This window comes from Rhagoletis zephyria, unplaced genomic scaffold (assembly GCF_001687245.7).
Source record: "Rhagoletis zephyria isolate East Lansing unplaced genomic scaffold, Rhagoletis_zephyria_1.1 Rzeph_scaffold_00997, whole genome shotgun sequence".
Classification (NCBI taxonomy): domain Eukaryota; kingdom Metazoa; phylum Arthropoda; class Insecta; order Diptera; family Tephritidae; genus Rhagoletis; species Rhagoletis zephyria.
In genome coordinates this window covers 41,565-62,818 of record NW_016158081.1, presented here as the reverse complement: position 1 = coordinate 62,818, position 21,254 = coordinate 41,565, and the positions used below count along the sequence as shown (strand labels likewise).

At 35.2% G+C, this 21,254-nt stretch overlaps 1 pseudogene; it reads right to left on the bottom strand.

The window, feature by feature from the left end:
- Positions 1 to 746: 746 nt before the first annotated feature.
- On the bottom strand, positions 747 to 1,138 carry LOC108362377 (low molecular weight phosphotyrosine protein phosphatase 1-like; annotated as a pseudogene).
- Between the last annotated feature and the right edge of the window lie 20,116 nt (positions 1,139 to 21,254).

The window sequence follows — 21,254 nt, the reverse complement described above, 5'->3', positions numbered from 1 at the left end:
CAGTTGAAGAGTCCAGTGACTTAGCTTAAAATATCTTTCAAACACCGTTTAAAATTTAAACTCCTTATCCTGGTTAGCTAAAAGCTTTAATATTTCCCTATAAGCACAGCAACTTCCACCTTTGCAGTCCAATGAAAATCAAAATGATGATATAAGTTGCTACAAAAACCTTGTAGAATTTTAAACAAGTGACCTGGCTCGCGACCATAGTTTATTTCTTTTTCTTTTTTTTTTACATTTTCGAAAGCAACACAAACCTACCTAACTTCAGTGTAACACACCACTCATGAAAGAAATTTATGTATGTAAAATCAAAGTAGTTACTTACCCCAACTCCATGTTACGTTTGTTACACGTACGGTCATCCTGAGCAGCAACAAACTAATCCATCAAACCAAACTCTTCGTCTTGTCAACATTAGCGACGGTATATCTGAGCCATCTTTGCCCTTGCTGAATTCGCCGCTTTGTAAATCATGACCCTTGGTGCAGTGTGCTACCCGCAGCATCAAATGCCTATTGATCATCGTTTTAACAAGCTTTATCACAAACTAGGGCATTTTAATTTGTTTAGTTGAACACTTTTGTTTGCATTTCCCTTTTTTTAAACAAATATTTATTTCTTATGCTTTCACATACGGGGTTTTGTATACATACATCTATCACGTGTATCGGCTGATTTTCGCGCATTGAACATTTAATTTCAGTATTAACAAGATAACTTAAGTAGATTAAATTTGTTTCTTCTTAAACCTTACCAGCCACAGCTTGTTCAAAAAACGTCGCACACGCTTTAACGCATTGCCGATAAGCTTTTTCGAAACCGGCATCGCCTCGTTGATAGTAGGGATCCACGATGATGCAACCACGATGATCCAGCCCGAAATTTGCTAACATTAGCAACTTAGCTTTGGAATTCGGTGGCGCTAGCGACCGCAAATCACCCATATATACTTCTTCATTGTCCTCAATGCTCGATGATCAGGTGGATTGCCACGATGCAAATCGCCAATTGCAGCAGAATCCACTTTCCAATCAACGGAGGCGCCGGCTTTCTCGAGTGTGTCAATCATTACCGCCTCGGCAATGGGAGAGCGGCAAATATTGCCTAAACAGATCATTAAAACCTTCTTGACCATCTTCGTGCCTTTTAATTGTACTGTTTTGCTCAACTATGTCTCAAATTAAAATTTGCACTGTCGTTCAATTTGGCTTTGGACACTTTTGTTCGCAAATCCTAAACTACACCGTATCTTATTTTAATCCACGATTTAATTGTTAATTCGTTTGAAACCGCACACCATTGCAAATAAAACCCGGGAGTAAATGCGTAACGTGGTTTTTCATTGATATTCGGCCATTCACGGAAGTAGTTTGTTATCGATAACATAAATAAAGGAATTCGATACCTTACCGCGACCTTAATTATACCCCGGTTACACGTTCAATTTTCCTTATGCTGGTTACACACTTTGCGTATATATGTGTGAAAATTATACAGCTCCGTGATGTACTTGTAGTTAAAAATAATTTGCATTTATTTTCAGATAGATAGGGTGGGAGGATACATAAATAATACGTAATTATTCACATTCTTCATATTCGCGAACCTTCCTTAAATCTTAATGAACATAGTTAGTTTAATGCACGGTGATATTTTCACAAAAGCAACAAAAGTCAAAATTGTTGTCGTTGGCCATTTAAAATGCTAGCCGTAGAATCAAAATATGGTAGGTAAACAGCTCACATGCCGCATGCAACCCTGTTACACCAACCAGCCATGAGTGCACGTTCGCCGGACCCATCAATCATAAAGGGGACTTAACACGGTGGATTTTTCTTCAAGGTTGGAAAAATTACTTCCTTGCAAGGTGAACGTTTACGATGATTAAAAGTGTAGTTAATATTGCTCGCCATTCCAATGTTATTTTTATTCGCTACGTATCCCTACTGAAAATGGGAAAATCATAATTTCAGAAGATGACTCGCTTCACTACCTTACGTAAACGGGCTGATGCAAGCAAATATACACTGACATGCAGGCTCTGCGGTAGCAAGCATCCGATTAGACTGTGCCCGGTGTTTCGGTCCAAATCCCCCGAAGATCGCCTTCGTGAAGTGTTGGTAAACCGGTACTGCACGAACTGCTTATCGGGGATTCATCGTGCCGCTCACTGCACTCACCCGGGAACATGTCGGCGCTGCAACGAGCAACACCACACAATGTTGCACATAGACCTACCAAGTGAGCAACAACGGCGACAGCGACGACCAAAAAGGGCCATACGCGATGACGCAACCGACAGCGACGCAATTTCCATAATAGCGTCAGAGGCTGGAGCGGAAACAAATGCTTTCCGCCCAGACCTAGAGGAGGGGGAAGTGCTACAAGCTGGAGCGGAAACTGACGCTTTCTGCCCAGACGAAGCGACCGGAATGGAGTCGAACGCACTCCATCCGGATTCGGCAAGTGAGCTGGAATCGGAACCCCAGCAATTCGGACAAATCTTGAGATATGAGCACTGAGAGCTGAGCAGATTGGAAACAAGAGCTTTCCAACCGCGAAGCCGGATATCATACCCCCAATCTCGACGCCACACAGTGCTGTGTCTCCATATAAAAAGTGGGCAAAAATAGAATAATGGACGGATTTGAGTAAAAATTCGTTTCGTGGTGGATTAGAGTACGGAGATTTCAAAAATCAATTTTTTTTTTACCTAGCTCTTACATTTTTCATGGAAACTGAGATTGAAACTGCAAAATTTGATATTCAGAAGTAGTTCCAATACTGAGTAGTTATTTTATTATTTATACAGGGCGTTTTCCTAATAATATTAAAGACTTCAAGGCTTCATTCTATGGCTTAATTCATGGCAAATAAGATTCCCTATATCTCTCTTACGCAAACCCTCTAGGAATGGCAGCTACTTTCATTTTGGTCCTTTTTGACTACAAAATGTTTTTTTAAATTGATTATATCTTTTGGTGTGGATGTCACACGCTTAAAAAATTTGATTCATTCAAGACAACATTAAATAAATACTCAAAAGACAAATATAATTTTGTTTTCCTTTTTATTAGTTACTTCGCACGAACAAGAGTTGTTGCAAAATACTGAATCAAAAATTATTTGTTTTATCTAACGCCGTTTATTGAAAAATTAAAGTCATCATGCAGTCAAATTCCAAACTACTCAGCAAACACACTAGTTCATTGACTATATATTTTGTGGTGTATTCATACATGAATTGTGGTGTATTCATACATGAATTTTGTGGTGTATTCATACATGAATTCATTCATGAATTTCGGGTTGAAATCATAATAGTCAGAAAAAGTGTAATCTATACTAGCTCTTCTATAAGTGTAATCTATACTAGCTCTTCTATCGAGCTCTTCGATGGAATAGTTTTTCAACAAATGCTCTACCCTTCGATTTTTTGTTCTCCGTGAAGCTTCGCAAAATTCTTCTTTAGAAGGTCTTCCCCGTTCAGCACATTTATCCTTATTTCCATTGTAATCCGGAAGGGAAAGGAATGTCCAATTTAGCCATTTAGAATATGTTTTTTCAAAAGCGCTTCTTTTGCGGCCACTATAATTCCACTTATTTTTCATCTCACTATTAAAAAGTTTTATTTTTTGATTCAAAAGTGCTTTGTAGCATTTAGCGTGTATTAATTTGTCTTCAAAAAATGCAGATAAAGCAGACACTCTATCTGATGGACGAGTAGAAATCCAGATATCAGCTAAAATTGATTTTTTTATTATTGAATTCATATTAATATTAGTTTTTTCACTATTTTACGCTTCACTACACAGCACAGAACACTACCGCGTGTGTCTACAGTAATAAACTTTACTATTTTTAAAGAATGTTTTGGCATTTAAGTAATGGAAAATACTGTGGTAACTGTAATCAGTGAAATTTTTTTTTTGCAAAAGTTTATTTTATAACCTTAAAAAAAACGATTTTCTTCGAAAAGCGCAATGAGTCTGCAGACTTTTTTTTTATTTCAAAGAAAAATGCCCCTTCTTTCAAATAAAAGAATAAAAAAAAACATACTTTTACATATTTTTTTTTATCCCTTTGTAAACTTAGGAATTTTTTAAATTTTCTGCAACAAATTTTAGGGTGTAGCAAATGGGCTATTCCAGCCAGGAAACTCAATATTTTTTAAAAAGCTCTATAGAGTGGTTTCCTTACAGATTTTCTAATTAGAAAAATTGTGTCTTAAGATAAAGTATGATAAATTGTATTTTTAGCAATTTTTTTTTTTAAGACTCCAGCTAAAGGCATTTTCATAAAAGAAAAAATATATAAAAAACACACAACTTTAAGAGGTTTTTGTGAGAACCTTATGAGATAAAAACAAAAACTAAGTCCAGATCCTTAATCTAGGATAAATTTCCTTTCCAACGATACCAAACACGTTGACATACGTGACAACAATTTTTTTGATTTTTGCCCGCTCATACAGCACTGTGCGCCAGAGTAACCGCCCACGACATCAGCGTCAGAACAGGAGAGTGGAATCCTACGCATTTCACCTCCCCTCAAGAAGTGGTTTTCGGTCTCGGCAAGTGAATGCTCCACTCAACCCAATCCGACAACTTACTGCAGTAGCGCCGACAGCTGTGGTGAGACTAGAAGCAGGAGGCCGTTTGCATCTGGTAAGGGCCCTGATCGATCCATGCGCCGCAACATCAATTATAGCCGAAAAATTAGCGCGAGAACTAAAACTAAGTCTGATGGCCATGAACAAGCAGAGAGGGTGTTTCATAAATCTGCGTGGAAAACACAGAGATTCCACAACACTAACGGTTCACGCGGTAGCCGTCCGAAATCATTACCAACGAACACCGATAACAAACCTCGATGCCACCGCTGCAGCACCGTACAACAATTTGAGACTAGCGGACCCCCGCTTTCACATTGCCGCCCCCGTCCAATTAGTTCTCGGTGCAGAGGTCTTTCCAAAGATTTTGCTGGGCGCCATTCCAGCTGGGACTCTCGGCCAACTACTTGCACAAAACACCATCTTTGGATGGGTGCTTTCGGGTGCATGCTAATCATTTTTTTTTCGTATAAACTTGCTTTAAATTTCTTTCATAAGTTTACTTTTTCCAAGTGAATTATTAAATGAAAAACCATTAAATATATAGTATTATTAGAAGTGCAGTTGAATTTGAAACCCACGTCTTTTATTTATAAAAATTTCTTTCCTTACAGAATTTAGGTACGCTCAGTGAAGAATTGAAACGGAGAACCTAGACTTAACCTATGTTTATATTGTTCTGTGACATAGAGGTTGGATCACGTTATTGTTGAATGTTGCTTATCGCAAGGGGGTCGGCATGTTTAGGCCTCCGCCTAAATAGAACATCCCTAATTTTTAACATCACGGCTGTTAACTTTCCCTTTCCTTTTAATTGATTCCGTTATTGGAATCTTGTTTTTCTAAGGCAATTCAATAGGCTACCGCAATAAACTAAAAAACAGTTGAACTTACTTCTTTTGCGAGCATCCAGAGAAGAGGACGTGATCCAGCCCCCATACCACAGCGTACCAAGGTAATCTATAAAACATATTTGTATAGACAATAATATCCATTCTAATCTAAGAATAAACGAATTATAATATTACTAAATTCTAATACCATTGTGTATTCTTTCTTTTGTGGAAAATCAAATCGACACAACTGGTTCCATTCGTTGTGGCGATTAACATACTCGATTTGAGAAGTATTTCCTTAATTCAGGTTCATGCTTAAAATAGGGCTACATTTTTCAGTAAAGAGCGATTGTATATATCAATTATGAATAAATATTGATGAATTCCTTAGCCACACTGCTCAAACGATTTGAAATTCCGGTATATAAACAATATAAATTCAAGGATATTTACTTCTTCGACAATTTTTATGCGGTTGCAATAAATGAGCTATCAGTTTATTTAAAAATAGATTTAATTTTAGATAGTACTACATATTTTGAAATTGCGGAAATTATCGATGGTCAAAAATTAAAAAATTAAGAGAAATATGGGTTTATTTTATTTTACCCGATAAAAAGTCTCACCAAGCCAAGTCCGACATAGATTATTATAGACCATTTTAAAGGCCTATATATTCACTTCTCAGATCATATTCGCTCTTTGAAATCGAAGCAAAAGTAGTAATTTAAAAACTCTTAAATCTACAAAATAGTATTTCCTGACTTAAATCGACAGGTCGCGACCTCTAAATGACCTTTAAAAAATATATACAAATAGGCAATAATATTTCTCTCAAAAATGAATAAAATTAGGGGGTAGGGTCTTGAAATTTCCAAGAAAAGGATTTTCGATGGGTACTCTAAAGTACATATTCACTAAAGCTTTACAAATTTCGTTTTTAACAGGTCACAGTTGAGCGAGCATGTTTGACACTAAGGCTGGTTCTTACTGATTACCATGATGAGCTTAGTCAGAAGATACTCGGAAATATTTTATTGGTAAAACTGAGCCCAAGTTTTCTTGACACAGCTATAGAAACTTTACCTCTCTCCGAATAATACTCGCAATTTTTTATTTTTTGTGTTTAAGTAACATTACTTATTTCGAATGAAGACTGCATTTTCCTATTATTTTTGATTTTCAATATGAAATATATAATAACTAAATGTTAGCAAAAAATAACATTCTCGATTTGGTAATTTATATATAATAACTAAATGTTAGCAAAAAATAACACTATCCAACAAATTTCCAACTTTTGATATTATAAATTTTCAACCTACTATGGTGCATTTTTTCCAAGTCTATAAACGAGGGGCCACATTTCCTCTGTTCAAATTTTTCGTTGAAAAAAAGATATTCAAGCAAACTCAATGGCATGTGAAAGGACAAGAAATATACTTTAAAATACTATACATATGTATAAATTTTTTCGAGTGACAAAAATGTCGTTTTGCTACTAGGGCATAAAGTTTTGAATTTATATATACTCCCATCGCAAAAATGAATATCCACATAGCCACATAGCTACACTAGTAATCGACACAGCTATGACATTTTTAACACAACATAGAGGTTGAAACCGGAAGTCTCCAATGCGACGAAAGATAGTGCATTCTCGATTTGGTAATTTATATGTTGCTGAACCAAATGAAACTAAATGCTAACCACAAGCCAAGGCATATCAAACGGGTATGTAGCAGCATTAGAGTAAAAACAAAATTAGCGTGTATTTTGTTGTTGCTTCTGGTATCGAAAGTGTCAAAAACTCTTATGATTTTTTTGCACTAAATCAAAGGGTGCCATGTCAAATACAAAAAAAAAATTTTTGCAACTTTCTTTCTTAGTAACAGTGTTGCCAGAACTTTTTGGGCCGACCGGCTAGGTTGGCAAAAAAAAGCGGCTAAAAACGGCTAAAATGTTTTAGTGAAAATTCACATGCTTTATTTAAATAAATCGCAAGAAACGAAAGACTAGTTAACACCATTAATTTATATCGAGTGTATATTCCTCATCATCAAATGAATCACTATTGTATATATCACCTGAATTCATTAATTTTAAGAGATCGTCATCTACAGTAAAATTATGGCAGCATTTTTCTTCACGTTTTAAACCGTATCTTATATATAAAATAGCGTTTAACGTTTTAACGCACATTGGATTTCTTTGCTTAGTTTTTATTATATTCATTGAACTAAATATTCGCTCTACTTCTGCATTACTTATAGGCAAAACAAGAAGAACTAAAAACTAGGCTGAAAGGTCAGCAAGAGGGTTTTCTCCTAGGGCATTTCGAAATTGATAAACTTCGGCCCAAAATTTTACAGTTGAGTCTAAATTACTCCAGGTATGTAACGTTAACCGTTGCCATTGCATCTCTATGGATGTTATTTCGTCGGCATTATATTTGTTTTTGTTGCTGTAGTTGAACAAATACTTTTGGTTTAATTACTCTTAATGCATTTCCAACCGAAAAAAGTCAATTTTTTTTAGTGTGGCAATATTTGTAGGGAGGCGTTGGCGTAATTCCTTTATTAAAGTGATAATAAAATAGCGACCATTTTCTCGAATTATTTTCTCGGCTTCGTGGTCAAAAGCGTTTGTGCTTACTTTTGTTTTTAAATACTCTTCAAAACTGTGATAAAACTGAGGAAATGGAGCAAGGTATGGTTCCAACGGGGAGCATATAGGATCAAATGTGTCCGCGCTAATAACCACTAGGGAGCATAGATGCGAAAGTAAAACATTGAGTTCATTAAAAATCTTCATTGGGTCTGCATTATTGCTTTCGAACAACTTGTTTACTTTTTGCACCTGAAAATTAGGCAAATAGTAAAATCGGCTAAAAACGGCTAACTTTTTTTTACAAACCGGCTAACAAATCGGCTGCCGGCTAGATCGAATTTTCTCCGGCTAGTTGCTATCAAAACCGGCTAAATCTAGCCGGAAAACGGCTAAAATGGCAACGCTGCTTAGTAAATTGGTCTGCTTCTGCAAATATTCATCCATCTCTTGCTAGACCCAGTAATCAGCGGTTGTGCTGCTGATTTGGGGGTGAACGGTCCAAAAGCTGCTATTCAATCGCTCGTCGGGATTGTCCTCCTCAAACGTGATTTTTCCTCCTCAAAAATATTGTCCTTCTCTCTTCTCCTTTTGAGCAAAAATGTCCTCCTTTTCAAGTTTTATAGCAGTGATGAAATTTCGTTCAGAATATTATTATTTTCTAATCGTACACAATCAATATTTAAAAGGAGTTTGCATTGTTCAACTTTCAGTTAAATGTATTTATTTATTTATGATGTAAACTTTTGATTCAACTAACCGCCTGTGAAAGTTGAACAGTGTAATTGCCTCTTAGCCTTGATCAATAATAGTTGCGATCCCGTACGAGTCCGGACTAGTCAGAAATAGTCAGAATCAGTCAGATTTTACTGGAAATCGATCCCGTACTCGGTTCTCTGACTATTGAGAGGACAAAAAAGAGAGTAAATACGGTTCTCTCTCTGTCAGAAGTTACCAGTTTTAGTCCGAGAATTTTTTGCTGGTAAATTCTGGTAAGTGTGTCAAACGATCAGCTGTAGTGTGTTTGGCAACCAAATTGTAAACAAAAGAAAAGTGCACTCTGCTAATTCATGTTGAAAAGTATTTAATTACTTGTTTAAGTGGATTCTAATGAATTTGAAAGTATTTTTGGTTATTTACATGTGTGAGCTGAGTGCGTTTACATACAAAATAAGCAAAAATTTACAACCAAAATTTGGAGGTTATGTTAAAGTTGACAGAAGTTACCGGTTTTTACTAGAAAGCGATCCCGTACTTTTCAATGTTACTCTCTCGCTCTGAGTGAATTTTTATTTTTTGACAGTTTTACTAGTCCGAGTCCGAGGAATACGGGATTGCACCTAATATTTAATACGGCTTTCCCAGGGCACCCCAATCACGTAGTTCGCTCTCTCATTCGTAATTCGCACTCCAATTACGCTTTGAATTATGTAATTCGCCATACTAAATGTTGAAAGTAAATTACCTCATTTATTGGTAATTCAGATCCAATTACCATGCGAATTACGAACAAATCGCTGCCGTCTCTAATTTTTATCGGAAACTTATCAAAACCAGTTGACAAATCAAAACTGGCACTTTTTCTGAGTACGAAAAGTAAATTTGATACATCTGTACGTCACCAATTTAATACGGAAACTTATAAATTTTTAGCAATTGCTAACATTTTGCATAAATTTTGTAGCGAAGAAAAATACAAAACACTGAGATAGAGAACTGTCAAATCAAATTAAGAATGTGCCCTGGGAATGGGATAATCCGTGGTCGTAATTGGAGGAGCGAACAAAGTAATTCACGGTGCAGTAGGAAATCCGTATTACACTTAACAACACTGAAAGACTCAAGTTCTGAACACATTGAAAACGACGAGCTACAGACCACAGCTTCCAATTTGTTATCTTCATTATCTAAACGCTTTGTCGATGGCGACATGATTTCTTTGAACGCGGCAGCGACATCATGAATTTGTATGAGTTTGACATAAAAGAAGAGGAAGAACCTTATCTGTCGCCAGAAAAATAGAAATAGATCTAATCTGGCCACAACCACAGCCGCCGCGTAGCCCGGTCGCACAGTGGCACTTTTGGGTGATTTAGGAGAGAAAAATTAATTACGCAGTGATGGATGAACATTTTTGATTCAAACTTTTCTTATATATTTGTATGATATCTAGTAATATATACACAAAATATTTTTGATCTACCTCCCACCCCGCCCCCTATGCAGTACATTGTACTATGCCTGCCTACTATTACGTGGTACACCCCCTTTCTAGCTCTTACGAAACATCTAAATATTTTTATTTTTATTTGAGTTGTTTTCTTAAAGAAATCTAAGTTCAGGTGAGTATAAATTCAGCTTCTTAATATTGTGCATTTTTTTTTTAATTAAAAAATGTTTCGAAAAATTTTGGAAAATTTTCTAGAAGATTCCAAGTATCTAAATACATTTCTGAAAATATAGCATTGTGGACCAGTAAGTTTTAGAGTCATAAAGCAAACGGTTACAAGACTTAGAGTCTGAATTTTTTCGCCCTGATATTTCTGTAACAAAAAAGAAAACGGTGAGTTACAATTTTGTACTTAAAACGAAATCTTTACACAATTTAAAGCTCTTGAAGGAGCGAACGGACTTCATCGTCTATATCAGTGTCTCTTTTTAAGGCTTGTTTACGGTTTCTAGATAAAAATGTAATTAATGGATCGGATGTAAATAGTAATGCATGTATGAGGTCTTCCATTGTGTTTGATCGTGAAGATTTTCTGGTACTAACTTCTCGATACCTTCGAATGTCTTTGTTGCGAGCCTCCAAAGCTTCCTCCGACATCATGCCAATTGGAAACGAGCAAGATTTTATAATTTCAGGCCCATGAACTAATACTCTGTGCACACTTGATGGCATGGGATACCACCCATAAAGCTGGACATAGTGCTGAGCTGTATCTTTCCAGTACTTTTTAAATTTTTCATATGAAATATCAAAGCCACTGGACATACAGCTTAATATTGTGCCAAACCGCCGGATCAGCTCTTCATCTATGCCAGTTGCTTCAGAAGCTAAGGTATATTTTTCAAAGAAACGACTAGCAGTATTGCCAGTGTTGGTTGTGCCAGAGCCGTGTTTTGGCATGTCTACGTTTATATGCAGCAAATCTTTAATTTTTCTTTGAACCTCGCGTTTTTCATTTTCGAAAATTTCCTTATGTTCTGTAGAAGTAACTCTCCACACTTTTATTTTAAGGCGATAAGCTATATGTAGGATGCATTCCATAAATCGTATGTATGCGTGCAAAGTCGATAAGCCATATTGATAGTATGACTCATCGCTCCGTTGTTCAAAAACTTCATTTAAATTATTCATTGTCTTAGGTGTCGCCTTGCAGATTGGACATTTTTGTACTGATGTATCACTAACGACACTGAAAGTCTTTCCATCTATCATAGTTAGTTGCATTTGGTAGCTTATCTGGATGCTTTCGCTTCCCACTGAAATTACTGTAGAATGCAAGGCGGAAATTTTCTCTTGCATTTGTGAAATTTCTCGTCTGATAACTTCAGAAGTTTCCCTTTCAAATAACAGCTTCATAGGGCGGCAAAAACGAGTAGACGAAGGCGCATCATTTTTCCATATAGCTATGTTGCCTTCGTTTGAACTTAGCTGCAGCGGAACCAAGCAAACAACGTACATACTGCTGTCACTCAAGTCTGGGCTGTCAAATTGTTGACTTATAAATAGAGTGATCAGAAGACCCATCACAACCCCATTTTACGAAAAGAGTTAGACCTTGTCTTAGCTGTTCTATATGTTGCCCCAAAGCCCTACTTTGCGCTTGCAATATTCTATTCACCGTGTGGTCAAGAAGTGATTGGAGATCTACTTCGGCTTTTGTACTTGTAACCGTTATACCCTTTGGATAGCATTTTTGCTTAACTAAAATAAGAGAGTTATACGGTGGGTAAATATTTGCATTCTTTTCTTTGGCATCTTGCTGCACTAGCGTGTATGCATACTTCGATAAATCTGCGTCAACATATAGAGATAACGCTTCACTACCTGTATATTGAATGCATTGATCAGGACAATACTGAATACTTTTTTTAATTTCATTAGCCTTATCAGGTGAACATTCTGTTACTTCTTTAACCACATTTGCAACATCACGAAGTCCACACGCATTCAAGCTCATTCTTGTGGCAAACGCAAGCTCTTCATAAGAGTAATTGTGCTACTGAATATGGAACTCTCTTTTGTTTTGCCGAGTATGTGAGATCATTAAAGTTTTTTTTTGGTCTACCTGGATATTCCTGAGCAGTTGGCTCTGAGAAATACATATCTTCTTGAAGCCATGAAGAAAACTTGGCAAGAAACCTCGTTTTTGACCTTTTAACCTGGTTCCATCTCGTACGAAGCCTAACCAAAAACACTCGAACTTGACTCCGGAATTCAATATACCACTTCTTGTTAATATTCTCTTGTTCTTCGTAGCCCAAAACGGTACATATGTAGTCCAAGACGGCTTTGTCTTTGAGGTTATGTCTCGGTTCTGCGACCCACACATCATACAACTGCCTCCTTGTTATGGCCATTATATCCAAAGATGCACCTGGCTGCAGATGAATTCACTTGGGTTGTATGCAGTAATATCTAATTATTATAAAAATTTAAAAATGGTTCTGGATTAGCGTGGACAAAATTATTGGCAACCTTTTCTTTTCAAATTTTTTATTTATTTCAAGGCAAGCATAGGGCGCATCAAGAGACTCACAATTTAATATAAAAAGCTAAATCCAAAATCTTTGAAACACTTGTAAATAAACATACATACCCTTAACTTTCAATTAATCCAAAAATAGTTAAAGTTTTTTTCCAAAGAACAATTTTTTTTAGCTTCAAAGCTAACGTTAATTTACTGCTGCTAATGGCACTTTTTAACTTATCGTCAGAGACCAACAGTTTGACAGCTAATTACGCACAGAAAAATAAGAATTAATAGAAATGCTAACTACCGTTATATACAGTAGGCATTGCGTGCATAAGCCACTTTAAAAAAATTTCAAAAATGCAACTTAAAAAAAAAACAATTATTCCCTCCTAAACCAAGCAAAAGTGCCACTGTGGGTCGTCGCCAAAATAATTATCTACATAAGAGTACGTGTTAAAATAATTTGACAGCTGTGGTTTGTAGCTCGTCGTTTTCATTGTGTTCGGGCTATAACTAACGACGCGTCTTCACAGGCGAAAGAGCGGAGAGGGTGTTTTCCGAGAAATTTGCCTTTTATTATTATTACTGTAAACGAGCAATTCTTGTACATATGTGTTAGGGTGACCCAAAAATGAATACCCTAGCGAATTTATAGCCTTAAAATGACCTATTTAATGAGAAGAAAATTCTCCCATTTAGAAAAACTTTCATTTCAATTTTAAAAGGTGTCGGTGGGCCCTTGAAATTTTCTATGTAAATAACATGTAAATAATTTGCTTTCATTAAAAATGTTATAAATTTTGAACTTTTGAAAAATTACCCTAAAGTTGGTTGTCTTAGAGAGACGATTAAAATTATTAAATATCCCTGTAGGGAAAACACGAACTAGTGAACCAAATTTCTAGTTCAATACTAGTTCTTTTTCGCCAAAAATGAACCAGTCCGATAGTAACTAGCCCCGCACCAGTCCAAAAGCACTGAAATGTGGTACTTTCACTAAACTATTTTATTGCAAATTTTAAAGTAAAATAATTTAAATCAGCATTTAATCATTATTTTATGAATTATTATTGAGTTTTATTTTTTCGCTCAAACGGAAATAATTATTATTTGATTTTTATTTTTGGGATTACAAATAATGATTATTTTATGATTTTTATTTTTTCCGCGCAGAGATTATCATTAATTTTGAGTTTTATTTTTCCACTTAAAAGTAATGATAGTTTATAAAATTGAAACGGCCATACAGACGCAACCTTCTGAAATTTTGACCTGAAAAGTTTGGGTCTTATTCCTCTTCTAAGGGTGCGGCTACCTCTCAAAACGTCGGTAGTCACGCTGGTATAGTTTTTGAGTTGCTTAATAATCATTATACTTAGTGATTCCGTAAACAAAGGCCAAGATCCTGAAACACAATTGAGAAAGGCAGTGCAGTTGCAGAAAAAGAGGTATTTAAAAAAAAGTGTCAAAATAATTACCACTTTTTCCCTAAATTTATTTAAAAATGCAAGCCACCAGAGCTACCTTTTTTGTAAGAAAAGATAAATTAATTTTTTTTTTATGCAATCCAGCTACCAGCTACCTTAATACAGTCAGTCAATAAAGTTTAAGTACAACGATTTTTTTACAATACGGGCAACTATTTTTTAAATATTTAAGTTTTTGGTAATTTTTTCTAAAAATATGGTTAATTCTACAACAAAATCCCCAAAAATCAGAGTTCCAAACCTTGTGCAAAATTTAAGAAAATTCTGCAAAATTGCATTAAACCGATTCACTTTCTATTTACGCTCTCTAGTAAAAGTTGAGTTTGCAGTTTTTTAGCCCATTCAATTTTAGTATAATGAAGTGCAAGTGTGAGGAAGGGGACTATAAAAGATGGATGCAGATCGAACTAGATCTCATCTGTCGAATTAGGAACTGGTTTGGAACTAAAGAAAAGGGGATGCAGAACGAAGTAGATCTCATCTGTCGAATTCGGAACTGGTTCGGAACTATAGCAAAACGGATGCAGAACGAACTAGATCTTACTGTCGAATTTAGAACTGGTTCGGAACTATAGCCAAAGGGATGCAACAGGGGACAATTGACACTTCCTAGGACATCGCAATGTTAAATTCGCTAGTCGCTAGCATGCAAAAGAGAATTAACGCGTACTAGTCATGGTTCCAAACGCACTAGAACCGAACCAGTTCCGCACTAGTTCGTTTCCCTACAGGGATATTAATGATATTGCTGAACGAGGTGTAGCGTTGATACAAAATTGTAGTCGAACTTTGACGAAAAACGAAGAATAAAAGCAATTTCTTTTGCAAGTTATACAATTGCAATTAAATAATTTATAAACAAATAGTCAAAACTTGTTGTTGCGGTGCGATCTTATAATTATGCAACGCAGTGTAGTATTAACTTGTTTGACTTTTGCTTAGAGAAACTTTGAATTGTTAATTTATTCGTTACTTATGTATTAAAATAAATATAAAAAAAAATGTTTGTGTTATCAATGTGGAGAATTTGTCCTCCTGGAATGTTAAACAATTCGGGTCACCTAAATTATAGTAAAGATACTCAGGGTTTTCAAGGTTGCCTATGCGGATATTTGTATGATACTCTTATTTCCCAAAATAAAAAAATTATATGCACAAAGCAGTAGATGCTGACCAAGAATGAAGAATACAAGATGGCGCCGATTGCAGCAGAATTCGTGAGAGTAATTTTGGCGTGACGTCATCGTAGAGTTGACAACTGAGAGCGGCAAATAAAACTGCCCTCTAGTGATGAGCTAAATTGTCGGTACCCAATACTTAAAAAAGTTTCGGTACCCAATACTTCCTTATCGGTACCCGATACCGACTCTTTGCATTAAACCTTCGCCATTATATGCATTTCAAGTTTAGAAAAATGATATCGACTAAAACATTTAAACTTATCGCAACAGAGAAATATTATTTTATCAGCTTTAACCTTAGTCGATCCAAGGTTCAAGAAAAATACTTTGACGGATAAAGAAGCCTTTCAGCTCCCCCCTGCAACCAGTTAGCGACAAGTTTCGGATCGATACCGCACTTGTCGACGTAAAAATATTTCATATCATACGTCAACAAAACCGATAACGATTCGAAAATTGTCGCTAACTGGTTACAGAATCTGCCCCCAGGCTTACAAAAATGATATCGTCCGATTCAGCTGGAACAAAAATGCTTCAAACAAGTAAGAGTTTCTTTGTATTAGGGCCTCGAACCGACATATATACATCTTTCATTTGAATCAGTATTAAAAGTTCTATTGGCTCCTACATTCGGGTTTTGATAGGCGAATCTCCCCTAAACCGTTTTTTCTATATTTTTGGCCTATGTGCGCTTTTATTGAGTATCGAGAGTACTGGATACTTAAAAGTATTGACTCAGCACATCACTACTGCTGTCATCTCGACTGTGACGTCAGCAAAACAGCTGATTCTGTCAAATTCGCTGAGAGCCGATTAGCGGTGCTGCCATCGGCGCCACCTTCTGTATTCTCTCCACCGTGGATACTGACCACATCGTTAACAATGCTGAAAATATACATAGCTANAAACAATTAGATTCTAGCATAATGCCGAGGTCAAACCGGATGTGTCAGGTTTTTCTAAAGCTTTTAAAAAGAATTCTTCATTCTCTTTACTTTGGCTGTTTCGAATTTGAGGAATCTGTAACTTCATCAGCGTTTTTCGATTTAATTTCTGTAATTAATTTTTAATAATATTTTCTGCGGCTGGTTTGAAAAATTTGTGCTTATAGCGAGCTAAATAGGTGGATATGAAAAATAAACTATTATTTCCCAGGAATGATAATTTTGAACAAAATTCTGTTTACAAAGTCGTGGCTGCTAGCCGAATCGGATCAGAATATTTTTATTTAAAAAAAAACACCCTGTTTTTTATAAGCATTTGAATCTCAGATAGTTACGTAATTATTATCTTATTAAAGGTCAGACCCATGATTCAATAATACAAGTTTGTGTAATTTGTGACAGCTAAAATTTGACACTCCTTTATCTAGATTTGTATTTTGGAAGTAGGAGAAAGGGGAAGAATGTGATAGCATTTTGCGAAACCGGTAGTAGGAATGTAGTACAAAAAGTACGCAAAGTATGCAATTATAAGTAAAATGTGTATTATTAATTCTATGCGAATTTGCAATATATTTGGTGCTTTAATGGAAATACTAAACAAAACATAAAAATATGCATTTTTGATTTAAGTTATTCGTCATTTCCGGGAACAAATCTAGAATACCGACCGTTTAGCTATGCAAAAACGAAAAATGCAGATCAATAGAACTTTTTATGCTCATTTCAACCATGCCAAAATGATTTAGCGCAAGTAAAAAATGAAGAGGTTCCAGAAGGTTAAAGTTCAGTTTTTAGATATTTTAAATATTAATATCTTATGAACTTTATGACAGATTAAAAAACTAATGACGGCACCATAAAGGTAATTAATTTGTTCTTCAGCTGATGTACATATTTTATAGCTTTTTGTATTTTTAAACCAAAACCACTAAACAACGCACAAATATTATTTTTTCATGAAATAACCTTTTTTGAAAAAACTGCATAATTAAAGGTAAAGAATTTCATATTATTTAGAAAGTACAAGTTATTATCTTTAATTCGATATTACATATGTTATCATGATCCATTTTTGGGTTTCAACAATTTAGTGATAATAAAAAATACAAATTAACCTCTTATATCTTCTTTTTTTACCTGCGCCAAATAAATTTGGCATCGTGGAAATCAGCGTAAAAAGTTCTATCAATCGGCATTTTTGGTTATTTTATAACTAAACGGTCGCTATTCTACACTTATTCTAGAAAATTACGCAAACGAAGGTGACGCCAACAAATATTTAGTATGAAGAATTTTTGGTTTTACTACTAATATCACTAGAAACTATAGAGTAAGCAACATTCTGCACAAGTAAAGGAGCCGATTTTATGTGTGGGAGCGAGAAGACTGTTTTATTACAAAACCTTTCTATTATTGAATCATGGGTCAGATCTATAGTTATTTAATTATTTGAGCATCGATTCTCTTTATAGCCAGACGTTGATAATTTCTGCTGGCAAACCCTTTTGAAGGAGCTTATGCTTTGACTTTAAATAGCACAGAAGGGACAGTTTTACCACAGAAGTTTTTAGCCAAGGATCCAATGAATTTCCCCATCAAAAACATATTGCCCGACAAGTGAACAAAATTATTGTTTTTAAAATTTTTGCTAATAATAAATTCCCCAAAGAGCCCCATTTGAAATTATTGAAACGAATATACATATGAAACATCAAAATCCAGTCACGAAAATTTGATTAAGAATTACAGTACACACTTTCTTCCTTTGTGTCTATTGGTTTTTTTAAGATTGGTCCAAAAAAAATCATAAAGAATGAAAGAAATGCAGGTGTTTAAAACACAGAAAAAAAACATTGTTAAAACGACTATGTTCTCTTTGACGTACGTCAAAGGTCAAGTAGTATTTGGAACTTGTATGGCTGTCCATTGATAGCTCGGTTATATAGCTTAAGAAATAATATGATTAAAGACATATTCATCAAAGTTGATAAATATGATATTTGACCAGTTTTGTTACACAAATACTCCCACGAACACAGGCAAAAATATTGACTTCAATTTCTCATTTTGTTTGCCATATATACGTTTTATCAGTGCAGTTGCACAACATTCGCATTCGCAAAAGCTCCGCATTGATTATTGCGAATGCGAAAGCCAATGCGAATGTTGAAATTAATGCGGAAGCTCCGCGGTTGCGAATGCGAATATTCGCAACAACTCTGCTTTCAAGTATTGATCGATATTCGGTACCGATTTAAAAAGTATCCAATACTCTCGATACTCGGTACCAAAACATTTAGATTTCGAATAAAGGCGCACACAGGCCAAAGATATGGAAAAAATGGCTCAGGGGAGACTCACCTATCAAAACCCGAATGTAGGAGCCAATAGAGCTTTGAGGCCATAACGCAGAGAAACTCTTACTTGTTTGAAGCATTTTTTTCCAGCTGAATCGGACGATATCATTTTTGGAGGCCTGGGGCAGATTCTATAACCAGTTAACGACAATCTTCGTATCGGTATCGGTTTTATTGACGTATGATATGAAATATTTTTACGTCGACAAGTGCGATATCGATCCGAAACTTATCGCTAACTGGTTAAATTTCCCTTTTGAAAAGCTTCTTCATCCGTCTAAGCATTTTTCTTGAACCTTGGATCGACTAAGGTTAAAACTGATAAAATAATATTTCTCTGTTGCGATAAGTTCAAGTGTTTTAGCCGATATCATATAAATTCGTAATGAAAGTTTTTTCTAAACCTGAAATGCATATAATGGCGAAGGTGTAATGTAAAGAATCGGTATCGGATACCGAAAAGGATGTATGTATTGGGACCCGAAATCATTTTTAAGTATTGGGTACCGAGTATTGGGGACAATTCAGCACATCACTAATCGCCCTTATTCTCGCTGCTCTCAGTTGTCAACTCTACGATGACGCCACGCTAAAATTACTCTCGCGAATTCTGCTGCAATCCATCATTCTCGTGTGGCCTATGTGTTTTGACAGCCGTTATCTATAAAAATTAGAGAAGACAACGTTTTGTTCTTGATTCGCATGGTGATTGGATCCGAATCACCTACGAATGAAGTGATTCGCTTTAAAAATTTTGTATGGCGAATTTCGTGATTCGGTTCGTATTTGGGACGCCAATCACGAATGAGAGAGCGAATTACGAATGGGAGAGTGAATCACTTGCCGTGACAACATCGTTTATGGCGTATCATGGTTGCATGAATGAACGTATTTCCTAAACTAAGAAAACTGCTTGTAANTTAAAAATTTTGTATAGCGAATTTCGTGATTCGGTTCGTATTTGGGCCGCCAATCACGAATGAGAGAGCGAATTACGAATGGGAGAGTGAATCACTTGCCGTGACAACATCGTTTATGGCGTATCATGGTTGCATGAATGAACGTATTTCCTAAACTAAGAAAACTGCTTGTAAACATAAAACAATACATCCTAACATCATTAACAATCCAAGAAATAACACTGTACAGCACTAGGCTGGGTATTGCAGCAAACCAACTTTTTTTAAGAGATTGAGTCATAAGTAAAAAAGTGATTTCTCCGTTTTTCGAAGTTAGCCTCGAGATATGGCCTTCAAAGTTCGAATTCGGACCTTTTTTTATGAAAACTTATATTACAGGTGCTATAACGGGCCAAACTTCAGATCTTCTAAAAATTAAAAACTTAATATTTCAGAAAATTTACAACTGATTTTTAAAAGATTCCTATCGTTGTAAAGGTGATTTAACCCCCTTTCTTGTGATATGAAAATTTGTATACTTCGTATATACAAATTTGAGAAAAAACACATTTAAAGAAAAAATACATTTCTTGTATAAAAGAAATATTTAAAAAAAAATTACTAACCGATTTTCCTCTTTCTTCCGATATGCATACTTGTATACTTAAAAGCAAAAAATAACTCTTTATACATATTTTAAACAAAAATATTACTCACCAATTTTTAAAAAATTGGCATAGTTGTTAAGGCGATTAAATCCCTTTTCGTCTAATATGCATATTTGTACACTTCTAATATACAAATAAAAAAAGACACCTAAAAGGAAAAAATACCAATTTTTTCTTATAAAAAAAAATAAAAAAAATTACTAATTAGTAATACAATTGAATACCGTATTTAAATAAAATAAATAAATAATCATATTTTAAGCGTTAATTCGTTCTTGTTTGCCCACAGCCCTGTTAAAAATAAAGCAAAAGTATATCACTAGAAACTATAGAGCAAGCAACATTCTGCACAAGTAAAGGAGCCGATTTTATGTGTGGGAGCGAGAAGACTGTTTTATTACAAAACCTTTCTATTATTGAATCATGGGTCAGATCTATAGTTATTTAATTATTTGAGCATTGATTCTCTTTATAGCCAGACGTTGATAATTTCTGCTGGCAACACCTTTTGAAGGAGCTTATGCTTTGACTTTAAATAGCAAAGAAGGGACAGTTTTACCACAGAAGTTTTTAGCCAAGGATCCAATGTATTTCCCCATGAAAAAAAATATTGACCGACAAGTAAACAAAAATATTGTTTTTAAAATTTTTGCTAATAATAAATTCCCCAAAGAGCCCCATTTGAAATTATTGAAACGAATATAGTACATATGAAACATCAAAAACAAATCACGTAAGTTTGATTAAGAATTACAGTACACACTTTCTTCATTTGTGTCTATTAGTTTTTTTAAGATTGGTCCAAAAAAATCATAAAGAATGAAAGAAATGCAAGTGTTTAAAACACAGAAAAAAAAACATTGTTAAAAAGACTATGTTCTCTTTGACGTACGTCAAAGGTCAAGTAGAATTTGGAACTTGTATGGCTGTCCATTGATAGCTCGCTTATATAGCTTA